General features: G+C 39.1%; 1 protein-coding gene and 1 long non-coding RNA gene across 3 annotated transcripts in view; both read left to right on the top strand.

The window, feature by feature from the left end:
* klhl32 (kelch-like family member 32) overlaps positions 1–25,107 on the top strand; it is an 84,362-nt gene that overhangs the window by 28,378 nt on the left and 30,877 nt on the right. The gene's annotated exons all lie outside the window — the stretch shown is intronic.
* On the top strand, positions 12,218–15,743 carry LOC114556852 (uncharacterized). The gene is made up of 3 exons (XR_003692745.1): positions 12,218–12,373; positions 13,577–13,618; positions 15,732–15,743. It is a non-coding gene; the product is annotated as an uncharacterized LOC114556852 (long non-coding RNA).

The following is a 25,107-nucleotide window of genomic DNA, read 5'->3' on the forward strand; positions in this document are numbered from 1 at the left end:
TCGGCATGAAGCTGGACTCACTGGTGACGGTGGCAGAGAGGAGGACACTGGACAAACTGCTGGACATTACTGACAATGCCAGCCACCCCCCCCCCCCCTGCACACCGTCATCAGCAACCAGAGGAGCCTGTTCAGTGGAAGGCTGCTCCTTCCCAAGTGGAGGACCAACAGACTCAAGAACTCCTTTGTCCCTCATGCCATCATACTCTACAACTCCTCACTCGGGGGGAGGAGGAAATAGGGTAAAGAGGACAGAACAGAACACTGTGCAATAAATTATTAATAATCTACTCACATACATACCTGGACACTCTAACTGCTCTTAACTGCTAATTTATGCTAAATGTCATTTATTTATTAACTGTATAATAACACAATACCATACACAGTCCTATATACCTATATATCTATCTTTATTTATCTGTAGTTTATTGTTGTTTTACTGTTTGTTTATTTTTGTAAAAATATTTAGCTAAAAGTTTTATTGTTATTCTTATACTGTATTTTTTCTATCTTTTTTCTATTTAAAGAGTGTTTTGTAAGATGCTAAAATATGCTGCTGGAAATCTAATTTCCTTGCGAGAGTCATCCCAAAGGGATCAATAAAGAGAAGTCTAAGTCTAAGTCTCTAAGTCTAATGTAGTCAGATTGAAGCACATCACACAGCCACATCTATTGCTCATCTTTCACAAACAGTGAGCAACACACAACCCTATATGCATCATATCATGAAGCTATTCCCTGCAGCCTCAATCAACATTATTTCAAGTTTTAATTGAGGTAGGTCCAAATTAGGGCTATAGTTTAGAATTATTTAGTTTACATTAGGGTACCCATTTTTTCTGCCAGAGGATAAGAGCTACTTGGCATGGAGAATAAAGATTGATCAGACCATATTATCTGTTCTCCCCTGAATAGTAAGCTTTAAATGAGATGTTTTTAGATATTGCTGACATATTAAAATGCTCTGTAATGTATAACATAAACCCTCTGATTCACTGTGAGTGTCTGCTCTAAATGATAAGACACACTTTCAACACGGGCCTTCCAGCCAAAGGTGTTGTATATACACACCAAGCTGCCTATAGGAGCAGAGCCGATTGATTGGTTCATCATTATGACCTCTGATACCCTCTGACCCATGTCACCACCAACTCCACGAGCAACTAGAATCTGTCCCAGCCACGCTCGCGTCTAAAGTCAAGAGGAGACCGAGCCTTCGCTGTTGTTGGTCCTAGGCTGTGGAATAGCCTCCCCGTCTCCTTGAGATCGCTGTCCTCTTTATATGAGTTTAAACTCAAACTAAAGTTTTATCTCTTGGAGCATGCATTTCTCTAAATTCTTATTTTTATTTATGTTTTCTGCTGTCTGAAGGATGTTTTATTCTATTATCTTTCCTAACTCTTGTTATGTGAAGCACAGTGGTCAACTTCTGTTGTGTTTACTTGTGCTATACAAATAAATGAAATGAATGAATGAATGAAACTCCTCATTTTGTGAAATGGTTGAATGAGATTGTTGATATGGCACCACATTCTGGTCTCTATTTTAGCAGAATATGCAAAAGTACTAGTCTGTGTGCAGTAGGCTGAGGTAGAAGTGTGCCAAAAATGCCAAAACACGTTTGTGTACACATACCCATACAAAGCTATACATCTCTGTGAACAAAAACCTCAGCAAAAATCTGCTTAAAATGCTTCCTAAAACTAGCCCCTTCTTAATTTTGAAAAGGTTAGTCTCAGTAAAGGCTACAAAGGTTAGAGGTACAAGCTGTAACCATGCTGATTGATTTGAGGATCATCTTCTGAATAATAATTAATATGATAGGCCTACCATAAATTATTTTTAAAAAGTCAGTTATTTAAAACAACTAATAATGCAGTGTGATGTTAAATCAAATTAAGTCCCACACATAAATATCCTCATGTTTTTTTCCCCCTTTAGTCTTTGCTATTAACATTCATCAACTGCAAAATTAGAAAATTGCGTTTTTAAATAACTATGCATGGACAATAAAATGAAAAATGCTTCTCTTTGTAAGTAGTTTATTTTTGTTTTTCACAATAGTAGCCTACAAGTCAAAACAAATGTCCATTAGTCCAACAAGCCATTAGGCTGTAGTTCTAAACACTCAACTGTAGTTTGTTTATAGGCTATAGGCCTAGTATTTTTCCGCGACAAGGCAAATCAAAGTGCTTAGCATAAAACACTATTTTTTCATTATTGGTATTTTTATTGTATAAATTCTCACATACAATGTGCAGCAATTTGTTTTATTTTTTTACATGCAGCAACTTTTCTATCCGCTGAGTGGTAATTACTACATCACTTCCGGAGTCTTCAGCTGATGTCATTTAGCAACAGAAGGTGCTACACACATAAAACCAGCTGTTATAGAAAGCTCTGGACCTCAGCTATCATGTAGATATGGTCTCCAAAGTTTTTCCACTGTAAGCACTGTCAAATATGGTAATAAGCTATTTTCACCTATTTAACGATTCTATTTTTAAAATATGATGACACCAGTGTGTTCCCCATCCCAAAAAAACCCAGGATGTATCCAAAATTCTACACTAGCAACTTCTACTTATGAGAAATATACCAATATATTTAAATACTACAACTCCCACTATAGACGCGGCCCAGAATCTGTTACAAAGCTTGAGCACTTGTAGTTCTTACGGGTGGGTGGGAGGACGTGTTCGGCTTCATTACGTTTCAGATTGATGCCGCCCGCCGGCCGGCCAAGAACACAATACATGAGACAAATACATGAAACTGTATTTTATTATTGATGCTATCTTTATTGTTTAACTCCTCAAATACAACGTTAGACAAAAACATCAATATTACGAATATTATGTATTTGTATCTTTTCTATCCGCCGAGCGGTAATTACGACGTCACTTCCGGAGTCTTCAGCTGATTTTTTAAAACGTTATTACGATGCATAACTTACTGGAACAAAACTGAACAACGTGTTGTTGCTGGTGACAAAACTACTGATTATATATATTTATTACATGGCTTGCTTATATTCTAATGTACAATGCGGTCTGCTATTTTCTTGATAACAGACCGTTGCTAAGTATAACACACCGTTGCCATGCATAGCAGAGCGTTGCCATGGACGCAGTTCTGTTCCCTCCGGAGGAGAGCTATCAATAAATCCGCTAGAAGAAGATTGGCGTCGGGGTCCTGATCACCCCGTCGTTGTTGTATTCGCTATAACAACGCTCTACATGATCCCTTAAGTACATTGAAGCGATACTGCCGTTATAGAGCCGCTGATCGCCGTCTGATTCTGTGAATGAATGCCCGCATTGCATCGTGGGACATCGGCTTTGAATGCGCCCAGCTCGGCTCATATCGTAGCCTACTGTTCTGTCTTATTTACTGTAATATTTCACCGGTAATAAGACCGAAATAATATTATTAAAATAAAGAAATGCATACCATGATAACAGCTAAATACATGTTGAAAGATGTAGCGTTATAGTTTTAAAAATATCAATAAACAACAAAGCAATCCAGCTTCCCTGGCCGAAATAGACCGAAATAATAACATTAAAAGAAATACATATAAACCGTGATAAGATCTGGTGAATAAATGTTGATTAAAACAGCGATTATTGGGCTAAAAATACCAATAATATCAAAGCTGTATCCAGCTTCTCTGCTGCAGCCGAGTGGCAGAAAGTTTCGTGCTGTGATTACGTAAGATGCTTCTCATTGAAATACATTAGTATAAAAAACGTGACCCCAACACGTAAATCTTCACAATAACGTAATGGTATCACGTTCTAATAGATTTAATTTCGTAATGCCATCACGAACTGACGTGAGACTGGGTGATAGGTGTAAACCGAGCCCTGGGTATCCTGCTCTGCCTTTGAGAAAATGAAAGCTCAGATGGACCAATCAGGAATCTTCTCCTTATGAGGTCATAAGGAGCAATGTTACCTCCCCTTTCTCTGCTTTGCCCGCCCAGAGAATTTGGCCCACCCATGAGAGAGAGAGACATCATGGCTTTCAAACAAGCAAAGTGGCAGTTGGTCAAGGCCATACCCCCACCCTCCACCTTGCCCCCCCCTCTCACCTCCTCAATAGCTACAGACACAGAAATGGCACATCCTAAGGAAAGCTCATTGTGGGACTGGCTCCAGTGGCTGTAATTCTGCACCAATTCTGAATTTCGGGAAAGAGACTTCAGATACAGTATTAGGGGACCACTAAGGCCTATATAAAAGAGACTTCAGATACAGTATTAGAGGACCACTAAGGTCTATATAAAAGAGACTTCAGATACAGTATTAGGGGACCACTAAGGCCTATATAAAAGAGACTTCAGATACAGTATTAGAGGACCACTAAGGTCTATATAAAAGAGACTTCAGATACAGTATTAGAGGACCACTAAGGTCTATATAAAAGAGACTTCAGATACAGTATTAGAGGACCACTAAGGTCTATATAAAAGAGACTTCAGATACAGTATTAGGGGACCACTAAGGTCTATATAAAAGAGACTTCAGATACAGTATTAGGGGACCACTAAGGCCAATATAAAAGAGACTTCAGATACAGTATTAGGGGACCACTAAGGCCTATATAAAAGAGACTTCAGATACAGTATTAGGGGACCACTAAGGCCTATATAAAAGAGACTTCAGATACAGTATTAGGGGACCACTAAGGCCTATATAAAAGAGACTTCAGATACAGTATTAGGGGACCACTAAGGTCTATATAAAAGAGACTTCAGATACAGTATTAGGGGACCACTAAGGCCTATATAAAAGAGACTTCAGATACAGTATTAGGGGACCACTAAGGCCTATATAAAAGAGACTTCAGATACAGTATTAGGGGACCACTAAGGCCTATATAAAAGAGACTTCAGATACAGTATTAGGGGACCACTAAGGCCTATATAAAAGAGACTTCAGATACAGTATTAGGGGACCACTAAGGCCTATATAAAAGAGACTTCAGATACAGTATTAGGGGACCACTAAGGCCTATATAAAAGAGACTTCAGATACAGTATTAGGGGACCACTAAGGCCTAGAGACTTCAGATACAGTATTAGGGGACCACTAAGGTCTATATAAAAGAGACTTCAGATACAGTATTAGGGGACCACTAAGGTCTATATAAAAGCATCCAAATAGCACCATGTCATTGGACCTTTAAGCAAAAGATTTAATGAAACAGAATTGATGAAAATGACGTGTCAAAAACAATACAAAAATAAAACACTAAACACTGCCAGCATTGGACATGGATCTATGTTTCTACCTGATGGAGTCACATAAGAACCAGTCCCGAATCATTCTCAGGATCACCCATTTATTCCCTACACCTGGGTGGTTCCTCAAAATGAAATCCCTCCTTATTGGTTAGATGTCTTGTTATAAGTGTTATTTCCCAATCCATCCATGTCTTGAGACCACACCCGGTCACAGGACCCTACCAAGTCGTTTTTTAATTGTTTCCAAACTACAGGAATACTCATTCTTTGTCCTAATCAAGTCTGGCCCAACAGGGGATGGCACTCCCTTCACTGAGCTGTAGATCACTGATTCAAGCACACTTAGCTGCTTCTCCATGACCCGGTCGATTAATTCCTCCATATTAGCGAACGTGTTCACATTAGCCACCACTCCATTAGCCGCATACATGCTAGCAAACTTCTCAGAACGAGTAGACAGCCCAGACGACAACAATACCCGCTCTTTCGTAACAATAGACAAAAACGATTTGGCGTTGAAGAAAAAAGTAATAGACCTGTTTTTTTAATGAAATACGAAGTCGAGTGTCGGAGCTCAGTCTATTGCAACCATTGTGGCTGCCGGTCACATGCTTTTGCCAACTGGTTTTCATTGCAGTATTTAAAGTAAAAAGACCCACATTATTTCTTTCATACTGTTTGCCTAAATGTACCTGTATTTACCCTCTGTCTGAAACAATTTGTTTTAGCACCTGTCCTATTAAGCCCCCCTCCAAAAAAGCCCACTCTGCTCTGATTGGTCAACATCTCCTGGTCTATGCATCGTGATTGCAGCCGGGGAATGACTGTCTCTAACTGCCCTTAGCAGCACTTACTACCTATATATTGTATAGTTGTGACATCACAACGGTATGGAAGTCCTGACGGCTCGTTTAAAGGTTTCTTAATAAGGGCTGTGTCTTTAAAGTGAGCATTTTGATACTTCCCCGGTATTTATATAACTCCTCCACCTGCTTTATAATAAAAAAAGACATGGAAATCTCGCTTTCTACAATATGGGACATTCAATTTTCAATTCAATTTTATTTATAGTATCAAATCATAACAAGAGTTATCTCGAGACACTTTACAGATAGAGTAGGTCTAGACCACACTCTATAATTTACAAAGACCCAACAATTCCCCCAAGAGCAAGCATTAGCAGTGGCTATTGCAACAGTGGCGAGGAAAAACTCCCTTTTAGGAAGAAACCTTGGCAGACCCAGACTCTTGGTAGGCGGTGTCTGACGGTGCCGGTTGGGGGTGTGATGAACAGTGGCGTAATAGTCACAATAGAGATAATGGAACAGTGATTACAATGGTAGTCGTAGTAGTTCATGTCATAGCTGGGACGCAGCAGGACGCAGCCGGACATTGCAGGGAATCGCAGAGTGTAGCAGGGTGTAGCAGGTCCACAGCGACAGCTGCATCCAAGACCCAGATCTTGGTGTCACCCTAATCCAAGGCGATGTTCTGGGTGAAGAAGAAACATAAGGACTAGGTTAGGACAGCTAGGTTAGTAACAAGCATTTCTGGGACAAGGATGCACATAAAAGGAAACAAATGAAAAGAGAGAGGAGAGAGCAGCTCTTTGTGTCATAGGAAGGAAAGAACTTCCCCGGCAGTCTAGAATTCTAATAGCATGACTAAGAGAGGCAGGTTAAAGAGAGGTGCCTGGTCGGGCTAGAACTCTTCCCAACCGGATCGGGCTGTACTGGCCTGCCTCCCTCTACTCTCACTATATTATTGATTATATGATAGGTAAATCTGATGACTATAAAGAGAAGCAGAGAAAAGCAGGGGTGCTGCGTCTGCAGCTATAAACCCTTCCCCGCCGGTCTAGGCGTACACTGCAACTCCTCACTCCCTAACTATAGGCTTTATCAAAGAGGAGGTTTTCAGTTTAGTCTTAAATGTGGTGACGGTGTCTGCCCCCCGAACCCAGACTGGGAGCTGGTTCCACAGGAGAGGAGCCTGATAGCTGAAGGCTCTGGCTCCCATTCTACTTTTAGAGACTCTAGGAACTACTGCAGTAACTCTGCATTCTGGGAGCGCAGTGCTCTAGTGGGACAGTAAGGTACTAAGAGATCCTCAAGATATGAAGGTGCTTGACCATTTAGAGCTTTGTAGGTCAGAAGAAGGATTTTAAATTCAATCCTGGATTTTACAGGAAGCCAATGCGGAGAAGCTAATACAGAAGAAATATGATCTCTTTTCTTAGTTTTTGTCAGGACACGCGCTGCAGCATTCTGGATCAGCTGGAGAGTCTTAAGGGTTTTATTTGAGCATCCTAATAACAGGGAATTACAATAGTCCAGCCTGGAAGTAACAAACGCATGGACTAGTTTTTCAGCATCGTTTTGAGACAGGATGTTCCTAATTTTGGCAATGTTACAAAGATGAACAAAGGCTGTTCTTGAGGTTTGTTTTAAGTGGCCGTTAAAGGATATATCCTGATCAAAAATAACTCCTAGATTTCTGACAGTAGTGCTGGAGGCCAGGGCATTGCCATCCAGAGTAATTATATCTTCGGATAATGAGGTTCGGAGGTGTTTAGGGCCCAGCACAATAACTTCAGTTTTGTTTGAGTTTAACATCAGAAAATTGTAGGCCATCCATTATTTTATGTCTTTAATGCATACTTGAAGTTTAGCTAACTGACTGGTTTCGTCTGGCTTGATTGATAAGTATAATTGGGTGTCATCCGCATAACAGTGAAAGTTAATTGAGTGTTTCCTAATAATAGTGCCTAGAGGAAGCATATATAAGGAGAATAGAATTGGTCCAAGCACTAAGCATTGTGGAACGCCATGGCTAACTTTAGCGTACCTGGAGGATTTATTGTTAACATTAACAAATTGAGATCGGTCAGAGAAATAGGACTTAAACCAGCTTAGTGCAATTCCTTTAATGCCAACTAAATGTTCCAATCTCTGTAACAGGATTGTATGGTCAATAGTGTCCAATGCAGCACTAAGATCTAGTAAGACAGGTATGGAGACAAGTCCTTTGTCTGGAGCAGTTAGAAGGTGGTTAGTAATTTTCACCAGTGCCGTCTCTGTGCTATGATGCTTTCTAAATCCTGACTGAAAGTCCTCAAATAAGCTGTTGCTATGTAGAAAATCACATAACTGATTGGCGACTACCTTCTCAAGGATCTTGGAGAGAAAGGGAAGGTTAGATATAGGTCTATAGTTGGCTAAGACCTCAGGATCGTGGGTGGGTTTTTTCAGAAGAGGTTTTATCACAGCTACTTTAAATGACTGCGGTATGTAGGATACTTGTAGGGTACAGATTTGATCATTGGCAAATTATCAAAGATGTTTTATCAATATTAATAAAGTTATGAATATTGTTATTAATAACTTTATCAAATCGACAAACAATCAAAACGGGGCACCACCCTGCAAGTCAGGGACCAATAATCAAACTGTGGAACAGTCTCATTTCTGTGGTAATCCTTTAAAAGGAAACAACGGAAGGGGTGATTTTGAGCACGGACCTGTTCAGCCAGCAATTATTACAATAAGTACACAATTAATCACAAGCAACTACTAATTAAGTATAATAAGATTTATTAACGTCACAATTATCAGTAGCTAATCAATAATCCTTCAATAATAAACTTATATACCTTTTACAATATCACAACCAAAACAAAGCAAAAACAAAGCAGCATGTGTCATGGACACGTCTGTGTCTGTGTGTGTGTGTGTGCATGTGTGAGAGTGTGTGTGTGTGTGTGTGTGTGTGTGTGTGTGTGTGTGTGTGTAAGACTGAGTAAAAGTGGAGGGGGCGTTGTCGAAATGTAGTTTTTAACACAAAAACCCCAAAATGGCTACTCCTGTGAGCTGCACAAAACTATTTAGCCTCAAGAGGGCTGTAGTGGTGCTGGGTGCACGAGGAGGGGTTGAAGAGGCCGAGGGGGTTGTTAGGCAACACGCACGCTTAGCCATGCACACAAAGGCGGAAAGTAAAAAGGAGAGTGAGGGAGAAACTGCTTATGCATGTTTGCTTCTGTGTTAGCGTGTGTTTGTGTGAGATTGAGAGTGTAAAGAAAGAGGCACTCTGATCTTACTTATCGATAATGACCATCCCCCTCAGCCACTCAGGTCTGGACCACACGTGTAGTTGGGACAGACTCTGAGACTTTTGTATTACTGAGGGAAAGCGGTCACTAACCACTCCAGTGGCTAACAGCTGATTTCCGCGATTATCTTGCAGACAGTAACTAAACTCCGTGAAAGGAGTGATTTAGCAGGTAGTGATTACAGTTTTACCAAGCTACTCAACACAACATAATCAACAGTATCGTGATCAAGATACATTTACAGAAACAGATTAATAATCACATATGGACCAATACATGATTACAATCAGATCACATTAATGGCAACAATGGTAGCAATAACCTTCGCTCATTAATGAAACAAACTAAACACACTATTTTAATGTCTGCCCAGAACTGTGTAAGCCTCTTACTGTATGTGTGGTTTGTAGTTAAAGGGGTGATAGAATGCAAAACTGATTTCAGTTGAATAACGACAGTTCGGTGGGTAAATAGGACATACATAGAAGCTCAAAGTCCCACTGACACCCCTTTACTATGAAAATCTCATATTTTGAAACTGCCGCTGAAAACGGGCGAATCTCAACAAAGCTGGAAGTTGACGTCAACCTCCTGAAAACCGGAACCTTTGTCAGCCCATGGGTGTATTAAGAGAACGGTCACGCCCCAACATTTACATCGGCTACACAACTGACCTGAGATCAGGTAGTCTTCTCAATCTAGCTAGGTCACGCAGATCTCTGCTATTCCATTACAAAATTCACTTCTGAAACTTTTTTATGCAAGAAATCAACTATGTAAAGCTCAAATATGGGCCGTTTTTACAAAAATGGATGGCTAACTGCAAATTTTGTCCGACTGTGTGTCGGAGTTCAGCGCCGGTGCTGCCTGTGTTGCTGCCTCACCTCCCAGCCTGCCTTCCTTCACACACCTCGGCCTGCTATGAGGTACTTGGAGCTCCGTCACGACTGGCAGCCCACAGCACTCCATACCCGCTCAAAGTCACCGTGTCTTGGGGTAATAGACAACTAAATGCCCCTGCTCTGACAGAGCTCCAGGGCCTAAAACTCCCCTCTTCCTGCTAGCTAAATGCCCGGTGTATGTGAGTGAGAGCGCGGTCAGCAAGCTTGTTACACCAGCAATCTCATACCACAGGTTTCAGTTAATCTTTTAATGTGTGTAATTATAATGTGTTGAGTTATTTAAACAAACGATTGGGGAAATACACGCCTCTTGTCCGCGAGTCTCATTGATAAAGCCTGCGGCTGGATGGAGCTAGCTAGCATCCTCTTAGAATTCCTCTGGAATTCACAAACATTCCATCCATCCATCCATCCATCCATCTTCGTCCGCTTATCCGGTGTCGGGTCGCGGGGGGAGCAGCTCCAGCAGGGGACCCCAAACTTCCCTTTCCCGAGCAACATTAACCAGCTCCGACTGGGGATCCTGAGCGTTCCCCAGGCCAGGTTGGAGATATAATCCCTCCACCTAGTCCTGGGTCTTCCCCGAGGCCTCCACCCAGCTGGACGTGCCTGGAACACCTCCCTAGGGAGGCGCCCAGGGGGCATCCTTACCAGATGCCCGAACCACCTCAACTGGCTCCTTTCGACGCAAAGGAGCAGCGGCTCTACTCAGAGCTCCTCACGGATGACTGAGCTTCTCACCCTATCTCTAAGGGAGACGCCAGCCACCCTCCTGAGGAAACCCATTTTGGCCGCTTGTACCCTGGACAAACATTCATTAACTTGAAATCGGACACCGTTGTTGACATTTAGTTAGATGTGGTATAACTGGCGTGACGAAATTCAAACTGTAAATATACTCGGAATTACGCCGAAAATGAACCTAACTATCCGTGATTTGTAGCTACACACAGCTAGGATTGTAGGGACAGTCGCAGCTAATGAAACCCTTACAGTTCACAAATATTCATTAACTTGAAATCGGACACTGTTGTTAGCTTTATAAAACATTTAGTTAGATGTTGTATAAGTGGCGTGACGAAATTCAAACTGTAAATATACTCGAATTACGACCAAAAATGAAGCTAACTATCCGTGATTTGTAGCTACACATAGGATTGTAGGGACAGTCGCAGCTAACGAAAACCTTACAGCTCACAAATATTCATTAACTTGAAATCGGACACCGTTGTTAGCTTTATAAGACATTTAGTTAGATGTTGTGTAAGTGGCGTGACGAAATTCAAACTGTATATATACTCGAATTACGACCAAAAATGAAGCTAACTATCCGTGATTTGTAGCTACACATAGATAGGATTGTAGTGACAGTCGCAGCTAACGAAACACCTAGCTAAACTTCACAAATATGAACTTGACATCGGACACCGTTGTTAGCTTTATAAGACATTTAGATGTTGTATAGTTAAGTGGCGTGACATTGTGTGTAACATGTGGTAAGAGATTGCTGGTGTAACAAGCTCGCTGACCGCGCTCTCACTCTCAAACAACGGGCCATTTAGCTAGCAGGAAGAGGGGAGTTAGAGGCCCCTGGAGCTCTGTCAGGGCTGCCAGCCTAACGGAGCTCACAGCAGGCTGGGGTCTGTGGAGGAAGGGACCGCTGCTGAAGTCCGACACTTACACTGAAAAAAATGATTGTTTGGCCTTGTAAATATTACATTTATTACACAATTAAATTCTACTAGAAATTATCATTTCAGTGGTTTTACTTAAAAATGTTTAGCTTTATTTAATGTGTTACTTGGTATTTATATATAATTTTGTATCGTCATTTTTATATGTAAATTTTAATTAAAACACCAAGTAATATTTACTTAACTATTGTGTTGAATGTATTACCTGCCATAATCAATTGAAATTTACTTGCAACTGGGAGCAAGTTTGGAAAGCTCCGTTGGTGACGTCAGAGAAGGTTTTGCGCACGTTACTTCACGTAACACACCAACAGGTCAGGACCGGTCAGGACGAGGACAGCAACTTTTGAGCAGAAAGGACAGTTTGGGAATTCATAAGCCATTTTGAAGTGGGAATTCGTGGATGTGGAGCCACGTGAGTATGTTTATATGACTGTTTAACATTTCATGTCCCCGTTTGTTTGTCAGCTTAAGTCAGTGTTTTGGTATCGAAAACGTAGTTGAGCAGTTTAGCCAGCTAACGTTAGCTAGCTTGTTATCATGCTAGCGAACTTGGCACGGTTTCGCACGTGGCACACATCACTACTCTTTGTTGCAGAAACAATATGTCTTTAAGTTGCTTAATTGGAGCTTCAAATTCGCCTTTTGAATGTAAAATATGGCACTGATGTAACGCTACCGTTAAGTTGTTTTCTTTTGGGAGATGGGGGGGGGAGCAGTCCGCTCCGGGCTGGACAAATCACACACTCCCGCATTTATGCAGGGGATTGGTAAACCACAGCTAGCTAAGTGGTATAATCATTTTTCAAATCTGTTGAAATGCTTCTACTTAACTGAGCCACAGTACCGCTATATTTCCATGAGCAGTGCGTCACGAAGCTTGTTCGGTGTATTTATTATTTATTTTTTGTTGGATATTGTTCTTAATGCAGTGTGAGATGCGCGCTTGTTGGTATCTGTGGAAACACGACAGAGTCAGTGTCTTTATTTATGTCACCTCGACAAAAAAAAAAAATCAACACATGTAACAGTCTTGTCTGGCTGCTCTATCTATAAAACTTAGCTATAGTTTGTGTGAGTGATGCGGTCCGTGGAGTTTCACTGGAGGTTCAACGAGAGGAGATATTAGTGGTGGATAACTTACTTTACAGTCTTATTTAATGGGATCATTATATAAATTATTTTATTTGTGATATGATATTTGTAAATATTTCTACAGTAACTTGTAATATTCTGTGTAATAGTGTTTTTATCCAGCTTCATATTAATTTAAATTTTTCGTAGTAAAGTACACACATAATGGTGGTGAGGTATGTCTGCTAGGTGTATTTGGTGTACAGATGCATATGGGAATGTCTACTTGGATGTGGTTATTGGTCATTAATGACAGTTAACGTAAGCTGACTAAGTAATCAACCAATAATTTTACCTTACTAATTATAAAAATGCTGTATTCAGTCTGGCTATGTATATTAGATGAAGTATCAGTACTATGTTTAGTTTGCTCAATTAATTACCCAATCTTTAATTATCTATAAGCCTGATTAGATTATTTCTGAGATTGCTGATGTGCCTAGCTAATAAAATAAACCATGATTCATATTTTATTTCTCAACAGACATCAACAGTACCAGACTTGATGTGTATCTCAGTATTGAAGGTATGTTGACTGTTTATGTGCTGTTTTTATTTTTTTCATTTATGCAAAAAATTTGCAAAATAATAGGGCTGCACAATTAATCGAATTTTAATCACGATCACGATTTTGGCTTCCCACGATCAAATTTGCATGTTCGAGCGATATTTAAAATGCGTCATACAACGCTCATTATCAAAGTTTTTGCAAAGCCACTCTAGCGCCCATAAACCACTCTCTGATCACGTGCCTCTGTGAGCCAATCAGAGTTGTTCCCTGCACCGCTGGAGCTTAGTGTCTAGATGTGGACGCCACAGAGGACAGAGGAGTAACGGGAGGAAAACTCCACAACAGGTAGCAGTCGGTCATTATAAGCCGGTCACAATGTTTACCAGTTTACCAGTAAACGCAACATTATGTCCCGTATGTTTTGTTTTTCAGACAACAGTAGTGACTATAGTGCCAGTTTGTGTCTGTTAGCTCATAGCTTTAGCAGCAGACTGTTGGACGTCCCGTTGTTGGAAATACATTCACACTACACCGTTTGGCTGTCAGCTTTTTAGCTGTGTTTAATCCAGTTACTACTGTGGCTAACAGTAGGCTAACGTTACCTGCTGTGTAACGTGTTATTAGTGTTTACTGTAGCTAACGGTAGGCTAACGCTACCTGCTGTGTAACGTGTTATTAGTGTTTACTAGCGTGACATGCAGCAATGTTTATGTTGCCTCTAACGTGGGTTTCGTCTCTTTTATATAGACCTTAGTGGTCCCCTAATACTGTATCTAAAGTCTCTTTTATATAGATCTTAGTGGTCCCCTAATACTGTATCTGAAGTCTCTTTTATATAGGCCTTAGTGGTCCCCTAATACTGTATCTGAAGTCTCTTTTATATAGACCTTAGTGGTCCCCTAATACTGTATCTGAAGTCTCTTTTATATAGATCTTAGTGGTCCCCTAATACTGTATCTGAAGTCTCTTTTATATAGACCTTTAGTGGTCTATATAAAAAGAGAAAGGGGAGGTAACCTTGCTCCTAATGATCAATATATATCATAAGGAGAAGATTCCTGATTGGTCCATCTGAGCTTTCATTTTCTCAAAGGCAGAGCAGGATACCCAGGGCTCGGTTTACACCTATCACCATTTCTAGCCACTGGGGGGCCATAGGCAGGCTGGGGGAACTCATATTAATGTTAAAAAAACTCATGAAGTGAAATTTTCATACCATGGGAACTTGAAGTTGTTGTTCGCTTTGGGACTCACACAAACTGTAACACACACTGTGCTGCTAGATTCACAACTAGGGCTGGGCATCGAGAACCAATTCCTACTTGGGTTTTGGTTTCAAATCTGATCATGGGTTCCAAATTTTACATGCGCAAGTTTTGGTTTCCGAAGTGGCCAGGCGCTTGTTGTGTTGCAGCCATGGAGCACAGTAAGCGGTGCTCTAGTGTGGCTTTATTTTACATACTGACTGAGTGTGTGAAACTCCGCCACAGAAACCAGAAATGTATCTCAGCATAGTTTTTTTTTTGTCTGTAATGCTCTTACATTACGTACACAAATTTAAGTTATTTCTTAAAGGAGGTTTGCCATTTGTTAAACGAATCTTAGTTTAAAAATCATGCTAAAATACTTTTTTCAAAGGTCCTTGATGCTTAAACCTCGCGGAATGAATTTAGGTCTAGCAGATTATGCCGCTGCTCTTTTAAAGAGGTGGGGCCGTGGACAAACATGTGACACATACCGGAATTGACTGAGTTGCAGCGCCTCGCCCTTCTAAATTTTCTTTGGTGACTATTTGTACTGTATACATGGCTTATGTTAACAATTTTCATTTTTGTGCTGGTTTCTAGTTTTAACCATTTTTGAGGTGGCTGTTACATTTCTTGACAAGCTGCATTTTATTCGTCCTTTTTTGTTAACTTTACATAGAGCAGCAGCACAGATCCCTCTGTTGTACAGGATTAATAATGACATGACGTCAAAGTTTACTTATCAAATGTTCATTTTGGAATAGATCAGAAAACTTATGCGTGGATACTGATAAATCAGTCTGGCTTTAATATACATGAGTGAGTTCACAGTTATGTAGTGTTCTCTTTTATAACATTCCACATGTCTCTGTGTTAAACAGCAACACGTGGAAGCAGAAGGGATGCCATCATCCGCTGCCTGATGGAGTACCTTGGAGAGTCTGGAGAGGAACTCATCAAAGACTATCAGGTACATTTTGACAATTTGTTTTTGATACTTGATAAATGATTGTGTCCACACGCATGCGTTTGTTCTTCAGTTTAGTAATATAATCTTAACATTTGTAAATTAATATCTCTACTTGTAACTAATTCATGCAACTATGTGGGGGACAAATATGTTTATAGGACTAGCAAAGTTTAGGCTAACAAATGTTAGGGCATTACATTCATTCAATTATTTCAGCATTTAATTATTTTAAATCATTAAAATTTAATTTTTCATTAGAATAGAAGATTTAAGCCTGTCAAACCCAAAGCCGATGTTATTTCTGCTACACTGAATACAGTATACTTATTTGTTTTTATTTCATGCTTGGAACAAAGCAGATATTGTATTAACCAAGCTGCCTTCATACTTAGTCATACTTCAACCAATAAATAATAAATTCCCTACATAATAACTTGTCTATCTGTGTAGAAAGAAATTATCATTATAATCCATATTATTCAACATTAAACTAATTCGGAGCTTATTTCTGTTGCATCATATGTAGACTAAAATTAAATTACATTAAATTGGCACTTACTTACTTACTAACCCTGTGCATCACCATATTCAGGAACTTTAAAAAAAAACATATTATACGTATGTTGCATCTAAGCACAGATTCACATGTTTTGACAGGATTTTAGCAGAGAAGCTATCAAAGAGGAGTATGCTGGGCATGTCATGAAGATCTTTGTCCTCCGTGAAAGTTCAGCAGGTGAGGACCACACCCCTGCAGATGTGTCCATCATCATCGAGGGAACTGAGGTGCTTGATGATTGCAGATATGTGGCAAAGGCTTGCCTTCTGCTCATGGGCTTTGTCTATGCAATGAACTTAAGTTACCCACCAAAGATGAAATACACATTCGAAGTGTTTCAGAAGCTCTTTCTGGAGCTGGATGTCCTGAAGATCTCTCCCAAAGTACAGTCTCTACACAACAAACTTCTAAGATGACTGAATTTGCGCATGTTTCTGACCTTACTGTATTGTTTAACCTGCAGTTCATAATTATGGTGTTTAGCAGAGCAAAATGGTTTTAGAAGCAGCTATCCATCTCAAGTTAACCACTTGTTAATTCATTGATATGCATTATTACTGTTGAAGCATGTTTTCCAAGAGCCGTGTATGTATATTGTTATACAGTCCCTCCAGCAAAACGCGATTATGCGATCGCATAATTCAATGCATAATCAGTCAAAGTCCGCATATTTATGCATTTTTTCAAATACGCTGCATTAATTGCAGATTTCCGTGCAAAATATGGAGGGCTTGCATGATTTCATAATCCCCGCAATTTCGTTGCAAAAAAGTCACAAATATCTTAGCCAAAAAGTTGAAAAATGTTGCGTTTATTTCACACAAGAGCAGCCATTTCCCCTGTTGCCATGGGAATGTTATGAAGTGACGTAATTACGCCGATGTGAACATCCTCAAAAACAGGGGTGTTTTCTCTTTTCATCAAACCGCAGTTTTTGCAAGTTCCTGCAATTTCATCGCATAAAATTGCATAAATATCCCGCATATTCCATCGCAATTTTTAAGAAAACGTGCCGCATAATCAAGGATTTTTGCCCACAACAATCACAAAAAAAACATTTTTCTGGAAGGAGTGGTTATAATGGTTCCCAAACTTGGGGTGAGGAAGCATTGCAGGGTCGCTTTTGCGATTTTAAAACTAAGACACCACAAAGACTACAGCCAATGCCCAACTAGCACTTCCGTTCTACGCCTGCATGAGAGGAAATGTATATCCATATTATCATACTGATGTTGAAATAATTAATTGTATTTAGCCTGTGCAAGCATACAATACAATTAGGAAGTTATAAGTGCACTTATGTCTCTTGCTAAACTATTGCACTTTGAAGTGATACTTTGCTAATTTGATTGGACATGTTATAAAAGATGCTCTGCAGTTGATCTGTACACATTTTCATCAAGCGTTTAATGTTTTTTAACTGCCAATTTTAGATGTTTTATCTCAGTGTACTGTGTTGGAGTGATTGTAAGCTGTTGCTTTAATCTTTGCACCAGTGTAGTAAACACAATAAAGGTGCTGTTATTTAAAAGTATCTGTTTCATGTTTTGTAGCCTTATCTTAGGACCTTTTAAGTTGATTTTATATAAATATCCCTAAAGTATAAAAACTGAAAAGCTAATAACTGTTACATTAGTTTTGCTATTAGATGCAAAGGGGGTCAAATGTGGAGTAATATTTACTTAGAAAAAGCTAGGCAACAATTTCCACACGATATTGTCAGTAAATTGTATTTACAATTTAAGAATAGTTTCTATCTAAAGCACTTAAGCAAAATTTACTTGCAATTTTCTGTATATGTGACATTTTAATTACTATTCCTTAGTAAGTTTTACTAGTTTTTCACTAAATTTTACACACTATTCCTTAGTAAGTTTTACTAGTTTTTCACTAAATTTTACACACTATTCCTTAGTAAGTTTTACTAGTTTTTCACTAAATTTTACACACTATTCCTTAGTAAGTTTTACTAGTTTTTCACTAAATGTTACACACTATTCCTTAGTAAGTTTTACTAGTTTTTCACTAAATGTTACACACTATTCCTTAGTAAGTTTTACTAGTTTATCACTAAATTGTATTCATGATTGCTTAGTACATTTTACTACTTGCTAGTTAAGTTTACTTGAGTGCCTTTGATAGAAACCGTTCTTACATTGTAAGTATTGTTTACTTGAGAATTTACTGTGTCAAATTTACTAAGAAATTCTGTGTGGAAATTGTTGCCTAGCTTTTTCTAAGTAAATTTCACTCCACATTTTTCTCAGTGTACCATACGTCTTACCATATTTGCAATTAGTCATCAATTTTGGTAAAACGGCCCATATTTGAGCTTTATATAGTTGATTTCTCACATAAAAGTCTCATTAGTGAATTTGGTAATGACACATTGCAGTGTCTGGAATATGAGATTCTGTCGCTTCTTTAACCTGTTAACCGGCGGGCCGGTGGGGGTTAACAGACGTGTTCTGATGTGTTACATAATAGTATTTAACCACAAAAGTTCAAAACTTTTGTCAATATGGACATGCTGTATATCGTTTGATTCGTAAAATTCTCTGCAATTGAATCATTCAGTTCATTTTACTGAAATCATAAGCACCAAAGCATTATTCATTATCTTAGTGCTCATGCTATTTGAAAAAAATAAAAATTATGATACTTCCCTACCTGTACGCTGTCCTAAACGCTCAATCCGCGTCCATTCCTGGCTTATATATATTCCTCTAGTCCGTAAGTGTCCACAGATCAAAAGGATAACAAGGTTTTTTCACAAGAATTAATCCAGGTTATGAATATTGTCCTGTAGAACCCATGCTAATTGTCCGATAACTGTCTGCTAACTTCATTAGCCGATCTCGTTCCGTCTGAAATAATATATTTCTCCTTGCCCTGCACCGTGTTGCTGGGTATAGTTGTTTTCCTCAGGTTGCTGCCTACACAATGAAATTATCCCCACCTTTTTCTGTTAAGTTTTCACCCCGGGACAACCCCGGACGCCCAAACAAGCGCTCCCACTGTGGAGCGTCAATACGCTGCGTCATCTCTCTGAGCAGCCATCTTAGAAAAAGCTGTCATTGGCTATCAACACGTCAATCATGGCAGTTGTAGCCAATCACATTCCCTTTCCAACGGTATATAGCATGATAGGAATATCCAATGGGAACCAGTCCAAATGAATGGGTAACAGACCTAAGCCCCGCCTCCCAGAGCCAGCTTGCGCATACATGTGATTTATGAGAAAAAAAATATGATCAACAGTGTTTGAATGAATGTAAAAAGGTTTTTTAAGTCATTTTAAGTATTTCGTATGGTTTTTTCTAATAGCATAGAAGTGAGTAAAAGCATTTAGCAACATTTGGTCACTTGGAGAAGTTTTGGAGAGGTTTTGGCACACCGGTGACACTTGTTATACCAAATACTGAAAACTCCCTAGCTCCCACTAGGTTAGGACTAGAGTTCTGAAACTTTATAGAGGTCTTCTTGACAAGGTGTAGAAGGTTTGTGTTGTGTCCTGCATAGTGTGGCACAAAGTATTTTTTTGTTATTTTTTTTCAAAAATTACGTTTTTTTAGACCGGACCAAAATAACTATTTTGAACCATGTTTGAACTGCTGTAGTGTATGTTCTGTTTTAATCACATGCTAATCAAGCACATGTCTATAAAGTAGAAGAAATTAGGTTTCAAATGATGCCTCATACATGTATTTTGGCCTTACAGTTCTTCTGTTATAAGCGTTTCCCTTTGGGAACGAGAAATAGGCGAAAATCAGGCAAAAGAGGTGGATGTTAACAGGCTAATGTGTGTGTATTGGGGATTCGCTCAACCAATCAGCGTGCATCTCTAATGTCTGCGTATGGCAATTCGCTCAACCAATAAGCGCGCAGCTCATCTAAATATTCACAAGCATACCATATTTGCAAGAAAAGCTCTTGTTACAAATAGGGCCAAAACACAGGGATGCATAAGGGCCAATAAAATATCAACCAGGCCATTTTCAGCCCAACCAATGTTACATACACCATTAGGAGACCATAAGGAACAGTGTGAAATACTCTATATAATCATTCTATCACCCCTTTAATCTCTTGCCAGAGTTTAACGATCCGTTTCGTCCAGAGCAGTGGACGACACGCGATTCAGGTCAACAAAGCAAGAAAAACGGAACGTAGTCCTTTTCTTGAATCCGGGCCAATTAAACCCGCTGCAGATATGAGGAAATACTGGACCAGTATTCCTCGGATCCCCTTGTATATATAAAATGTCCCAGCTCAATCTCGACCAGCGAGGTGACGCTGGTTAAGCTAGTCCGGACCGCTGTGCTTCCTGTCAGTAAAATGAATTACCGTGAAAAGCTGGGATCTTGGGGTCAGTCTATTTATAGTTTGAGACCTCATGATGCTGTGTTTATGGTCCCGCTGAACCAATAGGAAGACTCAAAACTTGAAAGTGTGAAGACTACAATCTTGTAGTTCTTTGACTTCCTGCCAGCTGTGAGGCTTTTCCCTTCTGGCTGGGACTTTCGCATAGAGGTGTGAATTAACCAGGCTTTGGGGTTTACATACAGGCCAAGATTCCTTTGTCTTGGCCACATGTTCCTTTGTCTCTCCGGTCAGCTCAATCTGAGGCCTTTTTTGTTAAATCAGGTTGAACCAGATGATTGGTCCCAACAGGTACATAACCTGTTAATAGAGACATATTGATCATATCTAGTAATGAAGTGTTAACCACGGGTAACGCTTCTTTAAGTAGCCTCGTTGGGATGGGGTCTAAGAGACAGGTAGATGGCTTAGCTGAAGAGACCTTTAACATTAGTTGTTGAAGGTCTATAGGATAAAAGCAGTTTAAGTATTTGTCAGGTCTAGTTGTTCTTTCTAGCAGTCTGTCATTTAAAGGTGAACCGTTAGAGGTTGAGGGCAAGAGGTGATGAATAGTATCTCTAATTGTTTTAATTTTAACATTAAAGAAGCTCATGAAGTCATCACTACTCAGAGCTATCGGAATAGATGGCTCAGTAGAGCTGTGGCTATCTGTCAGCCGGGCTACAGTGCTGGAATGATAATGGTGTCGAGGAACTAGTGTTAGCAAGCTGTGGATAGTCCGTCACTGCTGCCAAAAAATAGAATAGAATTCCAAGGAGGCAAAAATCCTGAGGGATCAGCATCACCTCCCCGCTAGCAGAAAGGCTAACTAGCCGTTAGCACAACAAATAGCTAGACGTTCATTCAAGTCATAGAAAGAAATGTAATATATTCTGTTTTTGCAGATAAGTGACCAATTAATTTGCACACTGACAATAGATTATGCATGTATGTCCATATGTACACTCATCATGTTCAGGACCTACATAGAAATTCAAATATCCAAAGATCATTACTGGTAAGAAAAAATATCACATTTTGTTTTTGTAACAAACAAGAAAAGAGACTAATTGAATAGCATTCTCGCAACAAGAAAATACATGCATAAACATCACACACATGCAGAGCCAACATAGAAAATATAAATACATATACAACATTCAATAATCTGTATTCATCAAAAACAACAGCAGCAATTCATCAATTATCCCCAAGGATACTGAATCTGTAAGTGATGTATCCAGTAGGCCTCTCTTCTGCCTATTTCCTCACTTCAATACCCAAGAACTGTAGCATATAAACTCCATGGCCAGCAGAATTAAAGTGTCTGGCTACAGGAGACCTCTCATCCCTATTTCTGATCCGACTATTATGCTCAAAAATCCTAATTCTCAATTCCCTAGTACATTTCAATAGGTAGACTACATGCGTGGTCCATGTGGTTATACCCCTTTTATTTGATTTCTATCCCTGTGTGAGGATGTAAAGGGTCCTGTTTAATCAGGGCATTACATTTCACACAGTTCAAACAAGGAAGATTTCCCGGGGAAAGAGAGCTTACAAAATGTGTAAACCTAGCATAGAGATCCGTCTTCATGAGTCTGTCTGGGTTAACACACTCTTTGTGTTTTCACTGATGTGGTTTCAAAGGTAATTCTATTCTTCCAAATAGAAAATTCTGAACCCTTAAACTTTGCTTTTTTCTTGTTATGATAGGGGTAGAGATGTTAATGATTAACCGTTTAACCAACATTAAGGATTTTTGATGGATTAATACTATCAGTCAGGTGCTCTTTGGATGCTATTATACAGACCTTAGTGGTCCCCTAATACTGTATCTGAAGTATCTATTATATAGACCTTAGTGGTCCCCTAATACTGTATCTGAAGTCTCTTTTATATAGACCTTAGTGGTCCCCTAATACTGTATCTGAAGTATCTATTATATAGACCTTAGTGGTCCCCTAATACTGTATCTGAAGTCTCTTTTATATAGACCTTAGTGGTCCCCTAATACTGTATCTGAAGTCTCTTTTATATAGACCTTAGTGGTCCCCTAATACTGTATCTGAAGTCTCTTTTATATAGACCTTAGTGGTCCCCTAATACTGTATCTGAAGTCTCTTTTATATAGACCTTAGTGGTCCCCTAATACTGTATCTGAAGCCTCTTTTATATAGACCTTAGTGGTCCCTTAATACTGTATCTGAAGTCTCTATTATATACAGTACAGGCCAAAAGTTTGGACACACTTTCTCATTCAATGCGTTTCCTTTTTATTTTCATGACTATTTACATTGTAGATTCTCACTGAAGGCATCAAAACTATGAATAAACACATATGGAATTATGTACTTAACAAAAAAGTGTGAAATAACTGAAAACATGTCTTATATTTTAGATTCTTTAAAGTAGCCACCCTTTGCTTTTTTTATTAATAAGGGCAAAAATTCCACTAATTAACCCTGACAAAGCACACCTGTGAAGTGAAAACCATTTCAGGTGACTACCTCATGAAGCTCATTGAGAGAACACCAAGGGTTCGCAGTGTTATCAAAAAAAGCAAAGGGTGGCTACTTTGAAGAATCTAAAATATAAGACATGTTTTCAGTTATTTCAAACTTTTTTGTTAAGTACATAATTCCATATTCATAGTTTTGATGCCTTCAGTGAGAATCTACAATGTAAATAGTCATGAAAATAAAGAAACGCATTGAATGAGAAGGTGTGTCCAAACTTTTGGCCTGTACTGTAGACCTTAGTGGTCCCCTAATACTGTATCTGAAGTCTCTTTTATATAGACCTTAGTGGTCCCCTAATACTGTATCTGAAGTCTCTTTTATATAGACCTTAGTGGTCCCCTAATACTGTATCTTAAGTCTCTTTTATATAGACCTTAGTGGTCCCCTAATACTGTATCTGAAGTCTCTATTATATAGACCTTAGTGGTCCCCTAATACTGTATCTGAAGTCTCTTTTATATAGACCTTAGTGGTCCTCTAATACTGTATCTGAAGTCTCTTTTATATAGACCTTAGTGGTCCCCTAATACTGTATCTGAAGTGTCTTTTATATAGACCTTAGTGGTCCCCTAATACTGTATCTGAAGTCTCTTTTATATATACCTTAGTGGTCCCCTAATACTGTATCTGAAGTATCTTTTATATAGACCTTAGTGGTCCCCTATTACTGTATCTGAAGTCTCTTTTATATAGGCCTTAGTGGTCCCCTAATACTGTATCTGAAGTCTCTTTTATATAGACCTTAGTGGTCCCCTAATACTGTATCTGAAGTCTCTTTTATATAGGACTTAGTGGTTCCCTAATACTGTATCTAAAGTATCTTTATATAGGCCTTAGTGGTCCCCTAATACTGTATCTGAAGTCTCTTTTATATAGGCCTTAGTGGTTCCCTAATACTGTATCTAAAGCCTCTTTTATATAGGCCTTAGTGGTCCCCTAATACTGTATCTGAAGTCTCTTTTATATAGACCTTAGTGGTCCCCTAATACTGTATGTGAAGTCTCTTTTATATAGACCTTAGTGGTCCCCTAATACTGTATGTGAAGTCTCTTTTATATAGGCCTTAGTGGTCCCCTAATACTGTATCTGAAGTCTCTTTTATATAGGCCTTAGTGGTCCCCTAATACTGTATCTGAAGTCTCTTTTATATAGACCTTAGTGGTCCCCTAATACTGTATCTTAAGTCTCTTTTATATAGACCTTAGTGGTCCCCTAATACTGTATCTGAAGTCTCTATTATATAGACCTTAGTGGTCCCCTAATACTGTATCTGAAGTCTCTTTTATATAGACCTTAGTGGTCCTCTAATACTGTATCTGAAGTCTCTTTTATATAGACCTTAGTGGTCCCCTAATACTGTATCTGAAGTGTCTTTTATATAGACCTTAGTGGTCCCCTAATACTGTATCTGAAGTCTCTTTTATATATACCTTAGTGGTCCCCTATTACTGTATCTGAAGTCTCTTTTATATAGGCCTTAGTGGTCCCCTAATACTGTATCTGAAGTCTCTTTTATATAGACCTTAGTGGTCCCCTAATACTGTATCTGAAGTCTCTTTTATATAGGACTTAGTGGTTCCCTAATACTGTATCTAAAGTATCTTTATATAGGCCTTAGTGGTCCCCTAATACTGTATCTGAAGTCTCTTTTATATAGGCCTTAGTGGTTCCCTAATACTGTATCTAAAGCCTCTTTTATATAGGCCTTAGTGGTCCCCTAATACTGTATCTGAAGTCTCTTTTATATAGACCTTAGTGGTCCCCTAATACTGTATGTGAAGTCTCTTTTATATAGACCTTAGTGGTCCCCTAATACTGTATGTGAAGTCTCTTTTATATAGGCC

This window comes from Perca flavescens, chromosome 6, assembly GCF_004354835.1.
Source record: "Perca flavescens isolate YP-PL-M2 chromosome 6, PFLA_1.0, whole genome shotgun sequence".
NCBI lineage: Eukaryota > Metazoa > Chordata > Actinopteri > Perciformes > Percidae > Perca > Perca flavescens.